Source organism: Brienomyrus brachyistius, unplaced genomic scaffold, assembly GCF_023856365.1.
Source record: "Brienomyrus brachyistius isolate T26 unplaced genomic scaffold, BBRACH_0.4 scaffold356, whole genome shotgun sequence".
Taxonomy (NCBI): Eukaryota; Metazoa; Chordata; class Actinopteri; order Osteoglossiformes; family Mormyridae; genus Brienomyrus; species Brienomyrus brachyistius.
Window position 1 is genome coordinate 62,649 of NW_026042631.1, and position 13,609 is coordinate 76,257.

The 13,609-nt window shown below is 48.7% G+C and overlaps 1 long non-coding RNA gene across 1 annotated transcript; it reads left to right on the top strand.

Moving 5' to 3' along the window:
• Nucleotides 1–4,546: 4,546 nt before the first annotated feature.
• On the top strand, nt 4,547–6,157 carry LOC125728830 (uncharacterized). Its single transcript, XR_007389408.1, has 3 exons — nt 4,547–4,624; nt 4,712–4,850; nt 6,078–6,157. It is a non-coding gene; the product is annotated as an uncharacterized LOC125728830 (long non-coding RNA).
• Nucleotides 6,158–13,609: the final 7,452 nt, after the last annotated feature.

The following is a 13,609-nucleotide window of genomic DNA, read 5'->3' on the forward strand; positions in this document are numbered from 1 at the left end:
GGATTGATGCTGTCCTGTGTTTTTTTTTTCCTTCCACACTTAAGCTCTGCTTGTTACTGCCCCATAGCGGAGCGCAAGTGAAACGGACTACCGGAGATTTGCACTGTTTTTCTGTTAGTGTGTATAATCAAAATATGACTCAGTTTGGCCAGTTAGAAAAATATGATAATAGAAAAGTATTCTTTTCCTCTCACTTTTTTTTCTTGATTTAATTACCGACTTCACGTACTTACACTGTGTCCCGTTGCACGATGTAATATTGCGAAACTATGATTTTGTGGCAGTGTTTTGTAAAGGAATTTTCCGTTTAATCATCGTCTTAGTATAAAGCTATATGGTTGTTCTGGTATCAGTGGACGTACATTATGTATTTTTTCTTCTCTTGAGCACCATGGTCATGACATGAAGCTCAGTCATTGATTACTCACAAATGTTAGTAGTCATCCGCTGTTTATCTTGAAGATGTAAAAGTAGTGCGCGTACATCTCCTCGTTAGTATAGTGGTGAGTATCCCCGCCTGTCACGCGGGAGACCGGGGTTCGATTCCCCGACGGGGAGAGTCTGCATCTTTTTGCCTCGGTCTCAAAAGGCACCAAGCTAGAACCGGCCCCGTGTTAGTGGAAACGGGGCTTGTGATTTGTACTCATGCATAATATTCTGCGGGTCGCTCAGCAGCGCAGCATATGAAACTAGACTCGGATTGTAAGTGTGTGGTTTTGATAATTGATGTATGGATGGATGGATCCTTAATAAGAGATATAAACAATAAGGTCCAGTCGCCAACTAATCATGTAAAATACGTCATAAACTCATGGTTGTTAAACCCAGAATAAAAATGAAGACGTATAACTAGGAAAGTCAACTTGCACATTTCAATTTTGGTTCGATATAATCACGTTGTCCTTAACCCTCCAGTGCAGGAGGGGACGGTAATGCGCATCGAATGTTTCCGAACCTGTGTGTGATACAACCGAGGAAGAGCCGATGACTTCGGGGGAGGAGGGGCAGGCGACTCGGAAGAAAAAGCAGCAGAACCCAATGCAGCCTGTAGCCCATTCAAAGGCCTACTGTTGGACCTCTGCTTATTTTGCAATACGTCTTTAGTACGGACTGAAAAATGTCCGATTTCGATGAGTTTGAGAAGCAGTTAAGCGAAAATCGGCAAGGTAAGTTTGGCTTTGAAGATCGGTGTATGCTCCCTGTTTTAGGGTAATAAAGTGGCCGGCGTGTCCTAGCGCCGAGGATGGTGCGGAGGGCACTTCTGCTGGTTCCGAAAAGAAAAGCGCGGCTGGGAAATCGGTGCCTTTTATCCGAGCGCTCGCCGATTCTGAAACCTGCCCGATTCTTCTTCTCCCAGCTGCCGCAGGATCCCCGAAAACTGACCGCTTTGGTAAATCAGTGACATTCTTTGCTTGGCATTGTTATAGAGATCGCTAGGCCTGCATCCATCAGTGCCCGGCGTACATAACATGGACATTTCAATGAAACGTTATTGGGGTGCACTCGATGTGAAAGCCTGCGGTTTTATTTATTTAATTATTTACCATTATACACTTGGATCATAAATTGCGACCCGCGTATTTTCATTCGCAGTAACACACTATGCATGAATGTTTGTTGCAAGCGTTATATTTTCAAGATCACGTTTAAAGTTTTATGCAAATAAAAACGACCGCGACCACTTGATTTAAAGTCCGCACTTAATAACAGTGTTAGTTACTTGGTTTTTAAATACTACGACGAGTTTTCTATATAATGATATGATTTTGTCTCTTTCCGATGCACAATAGCCTTTCCCTTGGGTCCGAAATGCTGGCCCTGTCATCCGTACAGAATAAGTCTTTCTCACACGATCGCCGTTTCTTCATGATGTATAGACTCTAAAAATCAGCCGCGTTCCCTGGAATCATAACAACTGCTTTTAGGTCGTTATTGCAAAGTCTTGCACCTGTATCTACCTTTACAGCGGATAGCAGTAACTAACAATGATGTACAGTTATATAACAATACACATATAACTTCATTAAAGTGCAGAGAATCCAGTAAACTGAATAAACTTAAGCCATACTAACGCAACTGAAATATACAACATGCGTTACAACGGAGTCGAAAGTAGGATTGATTTATGTACCTATCAAATGGCAATCTTGTCATATCAGCTCCTTATCACTAAATCACTAAAATGTCATTCGAAACGACCTGATTCGGCTAGACGAGCACTAAGTGCCGCCGTGTTTGATAAACTAGCAGTTCCAGTCATTCATATCTGCGCTCTGACTATGCCTGCGATTGCGGTAATTGGTTATTACCGATTTACGTAAGATGCATTGGCCGCTCCGTGTCTGTACTTTTGCAGCGGTGCATTACCGTAACGCTGTTATAACTGATGCATGAAGCTGATTCCTCGAGCAGCACCTGCGTTTAAATGCTTCACTGAAAACTGCACCTTCAGGGATTTATTTAAGCTTCTATATGAAGGACCTGCTGGGATAGAAAGGTGATATTTTATTGCTAGTTTAATAAAGTGCTGTCTGTCAGATTGAAACGATATTAATTACCCATCCATCGTCCAACCAGTTATCTTAGTCAGGCTCCCCTGGAGCCTATTCCAGGCAAATTCCCCATACAGAGAGCAGAGGCAAAATTCAGGCCTCCAGACTCGGAGGCGTGAGGCAACTGTACTCACCACTGTGCTCCTATATCATTAATTAGTCTGGTTATGTTTTTATTGTTTCACAACAGACTGACATTCAAGGGGATGTCCTTGTGCCCTTGAAATTATTAGCCATTGAGAGATGGGTGTGTTTGTTTCAGGAGGGTGTGATTGAATATGTGAATTGAATGGAGGTGCTTCATTCTGGTGAGGAAACTGGGGAGTTAGACCCCGTACCACATCTTGGTCTCCGTAAGTGACTTTTAAGGCATAGCGCTGGGTCAGTCAGCATCCAGCACCCCAGGGAAGTTGGTAATATGATTACTCTGTGACTCATGGGCTTCAAACCCACAACCATCCGGACACACATTCATAATCCCTCTGAGTTACACATCTTGGATTTATCGAAATGGATGGTAGGGGGGCAGTCATGTCGCTCCGCCCACCGTCTCACTGGTACCACGGTGTCGTCCCCCAGAGCGGGAGAAGGAGCGACACAAGAAGCGTAGCCGCAGCCGGTCTCTGAGCCGTGGCGAGAAGCACCGCCGCTGGAGCAAGGACTCCAGGGGGCGGAGTCACGAGAAGCGCAGCAGCAGCCGCGACCGCAAGGGTCGTGACCGACGGAGCAGCTCACGCGAGCACAAGAAGCACAGGTACCCCCCCTCACGGTCCCGGTTACAGGCACTGAAGCTGATATCTAGCATGGTTTGAGGCCTCTTAACAAGTTTCTTTCACAATCAACCAATTGGTTTCTTCGTGGTGGGAAGGGGGACTGTACCCATATTAAATTTTAACTGGCGTTTATAAGTAGCCCCCGCCATAGCGATGGGACCTCAAAGCCAGCCTAAAAAGTGGCGCATGGTCACACCCTCATGACCTTAAACTGCCTGCGATCCAAAGTTAAATGTAAACATTCTGCCATCTGTTTGTTTTTGCCAGATTCTGAGTGTTTACACTGTATTGTTTGGGGAAAACAACCTTCTGTTTTGTGTTTGGGCAGCTACTCTCCTCGGAGAAGCCGTAAGAAAAGGACATACAAGTACTGGGATGTTCCCCCTCCGGGATTCGAGCACATCACCCCCATGCAGTACAAGGCAATGCAAGGTTTGGATGCGACGCTTCCATGTGTGCTAGTTCAGTATTGCAAGGTTATGGTATATTGGTTGCAATGAAAGCATTTATTCTGGAGTGCCCTCCTCCCCCCTGCTGGTCAAAGAGGGAATAACACTTGGGATGATTTCAGACAGTGTGAAGAGAGCTTAAACCTAGGGGTTAGAAGCAAATGAAGGCGACGATCCGGATGTTCTGGCCGTCCCTGGTTGGGGTCTTGAAGCCCTTTCTCCTCCCCACAGCTGCAGGGCAGATCCCCACGATAGCTTTACTGGCAACATCCACCACCAGCGGCGTGGCAGTGACGCCCACCCAGGTGCCGATGGTCGGCAGCCAGATGACCCGGCAGGCCAGGCGGCTTTATGTCGGCAACATCCCCTTCGGCCTGACGGAGGTGAGTCCAGGCAAAGTCCCGCGTTGCCTTCTGTCATGCATACTGGTGTCATGTGTAGCTCAGTGAGTTAGGACACTGAGCCGGTCACAAGAAGGTTGTTGGTTCAAATCCCTTGGGCAGCAGAGTGATTTCACCATTGGGCCCCCGAGCGCAGCCCTTAAGCACTATTTGCTCTAGGAACTGTCTGGTCCTGCTTCTTCAATGAAATGTATGTTGCTTTGGATGAAAGTGTCCGCAAAATAAATAGATAAATGTACTAGACTTGTCAGTCATTTTTTTTCTCGTTTGCCTGTTTTGATGTCTTCAGACGTCTGCCTGTCTTCATTCAGTGTGTCTGCCTGTCTTTTTAGGAGGCCATGGCGGATTTCTTCAATACCCAGATGCGATTGGCTGGCTTATGTCAAGGTCCCACCAATCCCGTCCTCGCTGTTCAGATAAACCAGGACAAGAACTTTGCCTTCCTTGAAGTAAGAGTCTTTCCTGCCTAATGGCTGCTGTGTCCAGGCGGAGACCGCAGCCTTCCCTGATTAACGACGTTCTTCGTTCTGCCCTAGTTTCGGTCCGTGGATGAGACCACGCAGGCAATGGCCTTCGACGGCATCATTTTCCAGGGTCAGTCGTTAAAAATCAGGCGGCCCTACGACTATCGCCCCCTGCCTGGCATCTCAGAGCAGCCCGCCTTCCACGTACCAGGTCCGTTTTGCTTGTCGCCGTCATAACCTTAATCTTTATTTACCTTTGAAGAGCCGATCGGCAAGGCCAGTTTTTTGTACTCGTTACGGACTGACTGTCCTTCGCAAGCTGCGGATGTCTTGTCATATAAAGAGGGAGACTTTCACTTTTATTTACTTAATGTTGTAAATATTTAGCAGACAGTTTTATCCAAAGTGAAGAATGTTTTTTTTTTTTTTTTTTTTTGAGAAATCAGGGTCAGCCTGTCCCTAGAGCAAACTCGCCGGCCCAGTGGTGTGATCACCAGTGATGTGAACCAGTGATCTTCTGATGATAACGCTGGCATCCTAACCAGCTGAGCCACACACACACACACACAGCTCAGTCACTCACTTCTTACTGTTAACATAGGGGTGTTGTGTGGCTCTGTGATGTTTGCCCATGAAAAGAAGGTTGCTGGTTGGCAGGGTTGGCAGAGTGATTTCACCACTGGGCCCTTGAGCAAGGACCCTAACCCCCAAATTGTTCTAGGGTTGCTGGCTCCTATTCTAGTTAAAAATTCTGGACACACCTACTGAAAATGACTTGTTTTTCAGCAAGATAATGACCCAAAGCCCACCTTGAAGGTTATGCAAGTAGCTTATTACCTTGTGAACTAGGAAAGAGATGGTCCCCACAGCCCCCCAACCTAAACTCTATAGAGCTGGTTTGGGATCAGTTGGATGAGAGTAAGAGTAAGGTAGCCAGCTTGCGCGCAGAACTTGTGGAAACTCGAGGACTGTTGGAGAAACGGTCCAGGTGGGTACATATGTTAGCTGGTTGAGTCCGCAATGCTGTCATCGAAGCCAATGGCTCCTATTTTGAAGAGACAAAAATTTTGTCTTTGCAGTACTTCATATGCATAACTTCCATGCCCAAAGGCCTTTTACTATAAGGTGAATAACAGCTAAAATAGAGACAAATGCATTAAGAGCAGGTGTGTCCATACTTTTGACTGGTGCTGCATGTGTCAGCATCTCCCATGGAGAGCAAGATGGGAGAGACAAAAAACAGTCGTCAAACTGCCCCAGTATTTAGGTATTTTTTTGCTGGAGTTACATTTATCTGATATTATATAGGAGATAACGACGTCATACTGATTTGAAGTTGGCTTATTTCACTCGCGCCGTTTGCTCGTGGTCATTATCCGGCATGTTGACGGTTTGCTGTGATCGGCCGGCTTTGGGCGCCGTGCCGCTCTGTCTGCAGGGGTCGTCTCCACCGTGGTTCCAGACTCGCCACACAAGCTCTTTGTCGGAGGCCTGCCCAACTATCTCAGTGACGATCAGGTACCCCGCCCTCAGTCTCTGTCGCCGGGGAGCCGACCCACAACCCTCCTGTGTTTCTGTCCCACTGCTGCACATGGAACTCAAGCAGGCATGCACACACACGCACACGCACGCACGCACGCACGCGCACGCACATACATACATAAAATAAACACTCGTCTCTGTGTAACTGATTAGTAGGAAAAGAAAGCCTGTCAAAGTTACCTCACCGCTTAAAATTCATTACAAGATACTGGGGGGTCAAATGTCAGCATCATGTTTAAAGCTAGCTGCTGAAAATAGCCGCACATTTGAGGTTTTTTTTTTTTTTTTTTAAAGATATTCATGGGATTTATTAAACATTTATTAGACATGTAGGTAATGAGTTGACAGTTACATTACGCTCATTGTTTATCCAGCTGTAAATTATGAAGATATTGAGACCCCGCTAATGTAAAAGGTACGTTTCCCAAAACCTCATGTTATCGACTTGCATAGTTGGAACCATTCAGTTGTTATCTAATGTTGTTAGCAAATAACCTTATTAGCAACAAAGGCTTTGGGAAACGTGCCTTACAGCTGGCGGCTTGCCAAACCAGTCACGTAGCCAGTCCCTGTGCTGCCTGTTGCTGGGTACCCTGGAATATTTGTATATCGGGTTAATTGCTGAGTGTTAGTCGGATGAATCAGCCGCGTCGTTTTGCTGCATGAAAATTTAAAATCGAGTCATCTGCGCGTCACCTAACTGACGAATACCTCCACATTGCCGTACACCTGTGTTTGCCCAATCCCAGTCCTCGGGGAACCGCCGACTGTCCACATTTTCGCTCCCTCCTAGCTCCCAGCCAATCAGGAACACCGAATACCTGGTACAGGTGTGCTGAGAGGAAGCAAAAACGTGGACTGACCGGGGGGGTACCCCCGAGGACTGGGCTGGGAAACACTACCATAGACTGTGCTTGAAATGTGGGGGAGATCGACCAAGTCCCCAAACGCTTCAGTATTCGCAGACGTGCCGTGTCTCACGTCCATGTCCGCACACTGAGAACGATGACTTCACATCCCGTTAACAGCGATGGGGAGCTGCGGAAGAATCGTTCCCTACATTGCTGTGTCGCTCGAAAGGCAGAAAATACTTCGGACCTTTTTCCCGGTGAACGATTATCAGCTTCACTGGAGTTTTCACATCGTGCCCCATGCCCTATTCTGTTATGACGTCAGTGATGGATAATATTACCATAACAACATGCACAGATGAGGTCGTCTTACTCTGAAAGTGTTGAAAGGGTCACATTTTAGACATTTTCTACTTCTCATTAGCATCTTTTATGATTTTTTTTTTTTCTTCCTATATCGCCACCCCACTGAAATCGGCCCATTATAGACATAATCCATACAGGCATTTAATAGTTTACCTATTTATTTTGCAAAAGTTAATCGCAAAACGTTTTGCGTCCACCCCTGCATTGTAACATTTTGAGCTCCGGTGTCCCACTCACTTTAGCCTAAACTGTTAAAAATGGCAAGACTCAGCCCACAAGATAGTGATCGCGGTTTCAGTGAAAGGTAAGTGAGAAGTGCAGTCAGTTTGTTTTTCTTTGATTTTTTTCCTCCTTTTCGGATTGTCATCGTAATCTTTCTTATCCAGTGTGAGTCACATGTAATCCAAGTCAAGAGGAAGGCTGTACCAAAGCAGCACTGGGGGGAGAGAGTTTGAATCCAGCAGAACTGTTAATGTATTTCACGTCAAAGCCAGTAAATGTGCCATAGACAGGTGAAATGGAAACCGCTGCTTGTATCCTGGTGTTTACATTTTTTTTGCAGTCCCTGCTACCGCTTTGATACTTACAGCTCTTTCATTTTTGTTCCCCACTTTGTCCCCAGCTAGGGGCCTGTAAGATCGTTAAGTCTTCGCTCATAATTTGTTCAGTAGTACTGACCTACTGCTGCCATGCCAACATGTAACACAAGGCAAGTAAGACATTCCGTCCCTCGCACGGATATCCTCCCTGTCGACGGCCTGCCCCTGTGGGGGGGCTCTGTCCTGGAGTGCTCTTAAGCATATGGGGTCCTTTTTTTGGGGGTTGAAGGCTGGGGAGAGACTTATTATGCTGATCACAGGGTATAAATTTGATTTTTTTTTTTTTTTGCCCCTAAGAGAAGGTAGGAGGTAGCGCCCTCTTGTGGCTGCCAGTGTCCCAGGTGACTCCTTTCTGAAGTCAGTGGTTAATGCGGCTTTACAGTAGATTCCTGTAGAATAAGTGAGGAATGATGTTAGCAGAGCTATTTCGTCCTGTTTGGCTTCAAGCCGTGGCCCCTTTAGCAGGACCCTGTGGCGGCTCTTAGCTTTACCTGTGAGTTTATCTCCTGTAGGCTTTGTCCCTCTAATTAACTGCACCAATGTGGTTCTTGGTTTTAAGAACAGGAAGTCAGTGATTCGGCTGGGTTTGTGTTCTGCCGAGTCGCCCCCCCCCCTCCACATTGTATACATGGAACACTTAACATATAATTAGCTGTTTTTATTTAGTTTTTTTTTATATACCATCTAGCTTAATTATTGTGGCCCTTAAAATCAGATGCAACTCGGTCCATATTTCAAAATTCGTAGTTGGAATTATCAGAGAACTTGATTAGGAATTCAGTTGTGTTGTATATGCTGTAGGATGGGGGGGGGGGAATCTGTGTTATCATTCATTGACAAGAATCAAAATAGTTACTTTTGTACGCTCCCAGTAAGTAAGTCATGCAGAAAGGGCACAGGGGGCTTTGAGCTCTAGTGTTGCACCGTAATGTCGAGCCACTTGTCATAAAGCCATTTTCCTGATGTCTTCACTGTTTCCTCATGTCGTTTTGCAAAGTTTAACATGCTGCTTCTCCCACAGTTAAGATTAGCATTTCTAGCGAGGCGCCGTGCCTGGACTGTCGGGCTAATCGCCCCCCCGCGTCTCCTCCTCTTGCCCAGGTGAAGGAACTCTTGACGTCGTTCGGACCTCTTAAGGCCTTCAACCTTGTGAAGGACAGTGCCACGTCACTGTCTAAGGGTTATGCTTTCTGTGAATACGTGGACATCAGTGCCACTGACCAGGTGCGTGAGGTGGGGCAGCAGCTGGAAGGTCTGGGGTGACTCGGGGCTTCCGGATGGAATTGCTGACGCTTGTGTGGGATGCATCCCGCAGGCCGTGGCTGGACTCAATGGCATGCAGCTCGGAGACAAGAAGCTCATCGTCCAGCGGGCAAGCGTGGGGGCTAAGAATGCCAACGCTGTGAGTATTTGCCCTCGGCTGCCGCCTTTCTGATGTCCTAAACCCAACTTGGTTCCTGGGTGCCTCCCAGGAAGCTTAATGCCCCTATTTCTTGGGTTTATTTGGGTCCATGTAAATTTCTCGCTGTTACTCGAGACGATTGGACGATCAGGGGGTATCTGACACTCTTGTCGCCCCCCGGGACAGACGGCCATCATCGAGACGCCGGTGACGCTGCAGGTTCCAGGGCTGCAGCGGCTGCAGAGCTCCGGCATGCCCACGGAGGTGCTGTGCCTCCTCAACATGGTCATGCCCGAGGAGCTGGTGGACGACGAGGACTACGAGGAGATCCTGGAGGACATCCGGGAGGAGTGTTGCAAGTACGGCAACGTGCGCTCCATCGAGATTCCGCGGCCCGTCGATAGCGTGGAGGTGCCTGGCTGTGGCAAGGTGGGACCCGTACTCTCCTGTACCAGTGGCAAAAAGAAGACCTCTGTAGGCACTAAACACAGGCTCATGGGAGCATTTCTTGCACAAAAGTGTTTTGAAAACGGAATAATTTTTTGTGTAAGAAAAACAATCTGATTGGTTCAGATAGGCGACGGACAATCTGATTGGTTCAGATAGGCGACGGACAATCTGATTGGTTCAGATAGGCGACGGACAATCTGATTGGCTCAGATAGGCGACGGACAATCTGATTGGCTCAGATAGGCGACGGACAATCTGATTGGCTCAGATAGGCGACGGACAATCTGATTGGCTCAGATAGGCGACGGACAATCTGATTGGCTCAGATAGGCGACGGACAATCTGATTGGCTCAGATAGGCGACGGACAATCTGATTGGCTCAGATAGGCGACGGACAATCTGATTGGCTCAGATAGGCGACGGACAATCTGATTGGCTCAGATAGGCGACGGACAATCTGATTGGCTCAGATAGGCGACGGACAATCTGATTGGCTCAGATAGGCGACGGACAATCTGATTGGCTCAGATAGGCGACGGACAATCTGATTGGCTCAGATAGGCGACGGACAATCTGATTGGCTCAGATAGGCGACGGACAATCTGATTGGCTCAGATAGGCGACGGACAATCTGATTGGCTCAGATAGGCGACGGACAATCTGATTGGCTCAGATAGGCGACGGACAATCTGATTGGCTCAGATAGGCGACGGACAATCTGATTGGCTCAGATAGGCGACGGACAATCTGATTGGCTCAGATAGGCGACGGACAATCTGATTGGCTCAGATAGGCGACGGACAATCTGATTGGCTCAGATAGGCGACGGACAATCTGATTGGCTCAGATAGGCGACGGACAATCTGATTGGCTCAGATAGGCGACGGACAATCTGATTGGCTCAGATAGGCGACGGACAATCTGATTGGCTCAGATAGGCGACGGACAATCTGATTGGCTCAGATAGGCGACGGACAATCTGATTGGCTCAGATAGGCGACGGACAATCTGATTGGCTCAGATAGGCGACGGACAATCTGATTGGCTCAGATAGGCGACGGACAATCTGATTGGCTCAGATAGGCGACGGACAATCTGATTGGCTCAGATAGGCGACGGACAATCTGATTGGCTCAGATAGGCGACGGACAATCTGATTGGCTCAGATAGGCGACGGACAATCTGATTGGCTCAGATAGGCGACGGACAATCTGATTGGCTCAGATAGGCGACGGACAATCTGATTGGCTCAGATAGGCGACGGACAATCTGATTGGCTCAGATAGGCGACGGACAATCTGATTGGCTCAGATAGGCGACGGACAATCTGATTGGCTCAGATAGGCGACGGACAATCTGATTGGCTCAGATAGGCGACGGACAATCTGATTGGCTCAGATAGGCGACGGACAATCTGATTGGCTCAGATAGGCGACGGACAATCTGATTGGCTCAGATAGGCGACGGACAATCTGATTGGCTCAGATAGGCGACGGACAATCTGATTGGCTCAGATAGGCGACGGACAATCTGATTGGCTCAGATAGGCGACGGACAATCTGATTGGCTCAGATAGGCGACGGACAATCTGATTGGCTCAGATAGGCGACGGACAATCTGATTGGCTCAGATAGGCGACGGACAATCTGATTGGCTCAGATAGGCGACGGACAATCTGATTGGCTCAGATAGGCGACGGACAATCTGATTGGCTCAGATAGGCGACGGACAATCTGATTGGCTCAGATAGGCGACGGACAATCTGATTGGCTCAGATAGGCGACGGACAATCTGATTGGCTCAGATAGGCGACGGACAATCTGATTGGCTCAGATAGGCGACGGACAATCTGATTGGCTCAGATAGGCGACGGACAATCTGAGCCAAACAGAACGGACAGACAGAACTGGCACAGGGGAAGGAGCCAGGACAAGACTTGACATAAGACAGGAAAGGCAGAGAAACAGATCAGAAAGGGGGACACGGAGGGAACAGGCAGGACAAAAGGACCGGGAGTGAACGAAGGGAACATCGGGGAAAGAGGAGCAGAAGCCAGAGGGACGAGGGACAAAGAGAGGAGGGACAGAGACAGGAGGAACAAAGCGAGGGGGAGCAGAGGCAGGAGGGACAAAGACGGGAGGCCAGGGAGAGAAGGAGGGGGAACCAAGAGGAGCCCGAGGGAGACCCAGCGGGCGACGGGAGGCAGCCGGAAGGGCTGCAGGCGGCCGGGAGGCCGGAGCCGGAGGGGCCGAGGAGATGGGGTGAGGGACAGACGCAGGGACGAAGGAGGGAGTCGGAGGGGAGACCAGGGAAGGGGACGAAGGAGCTGGAAGGGACCCTGGCGAGGGCAAGGAGAGAGGGGGAGCCGCAGCAGACGGCGACGTCCTCCGACACGCCAGAGCGGGAGGACCAGCAGGCGAATGAGGAGCCGCCGTCGGGGGGCCCGCAGGCAACCGATAAGACGCCGGAGGAGGGACCGAGGCAGGGCGACGAGGCCGCGGAGGGGGACCCGCAGACGACAGCCGACCCGGAGGGCCAGGACCCGCAGGCGCCGACCAAGCCCTAGCGCCGGCGAGGGAGGGCGAGCCAGGGGGCTGGGCGGGTGGGACCCCAGCCGTGCGTCTGTGTCCTCTCCCCTTATGGGACACAGACATAAGGACCCGTGGCCGGGGTCGGGCTCGTCGGGGTGAGGGTACCAGAGTCACAGGGGGAGAAGGGACTGGAGTGGGGCCAGGGACTGGAGCTGCAGGCTGCAGAGGGGGCGCCTGCCCGGGAGCTGCAGGCAGGGAAAGCGCCTCGGACGTGGGCGCGGTAGCTGCAGGCAGCGGAGACGGCTGCTCGGGCTCTGGGGCCGCAGGGGGCACTTATTTTATTATATAAAATAAGTGTCACACAACCGGGGTGACATGCCTTGCCTGCTTGTGGGATGAGGAAGACTCAGGGACTGGAAATGGGATTAAAACTGAAGATGTGCTCATTCCTTTGTGTATTTACAAATTTTCCTTCCGTCAGACATGAGGAGTTTGCTGCTATATTTGGCACTAATAGAGATTCTGATGCTGCTATTTTTATTGTCTATTAGTTTGTTATTATTTACAAGTTCTGTTGTGTTTTTGCATTTTTCTCTTCTGGTTAATTAACTGCTGTCTGATTGCTGTGAAGTATGAGTGTGGTGAGTAAGACTCAGGGACTGGAAGTGGGATTACAACTGAAGATAACATGCTTATTCCTTTTTGTATTGTTTACAAATTTCCTTCCGTCAAACATGAGGAGTTTGCTGCTATATTGTGCACTAACAGAGATTCTGATGCTGCTATTTTTATTGTTTATAAATGTGTTATTGTTTCCAAGTTGAGTATTCAATAAATGCTAAATTGAGAAATTTTGTGTATCGTTTGTTATTATTAGTGTGATATTTTACCATGCAAATAGAGGGGAAAACGTCCAATTATCGGCCAAAAAAAATCAGCAGCATATATCGGCCATCGCCTGACCCTGACTCCTAAATATCGGCATCGGCTATTGAAAAACCCATATCGGTCGACCTCTAGTAACAGTACATTCTGTCCAATTCATCCATCGAGTTAAGTCACACACCCACTTGAGGGGGCACTCCGGCAGACGTGAGGATGGGGATGTTCTTTCCGCTATAACATCCACTGCAGAAGTACATCTCGCTCCTGTTCACAGGGCTTACTTCAATGATGAAGCAGGGCTGGTTGTCTGGACAAGTGAAGTTGTCCTGCTGCTGGGTCTCGG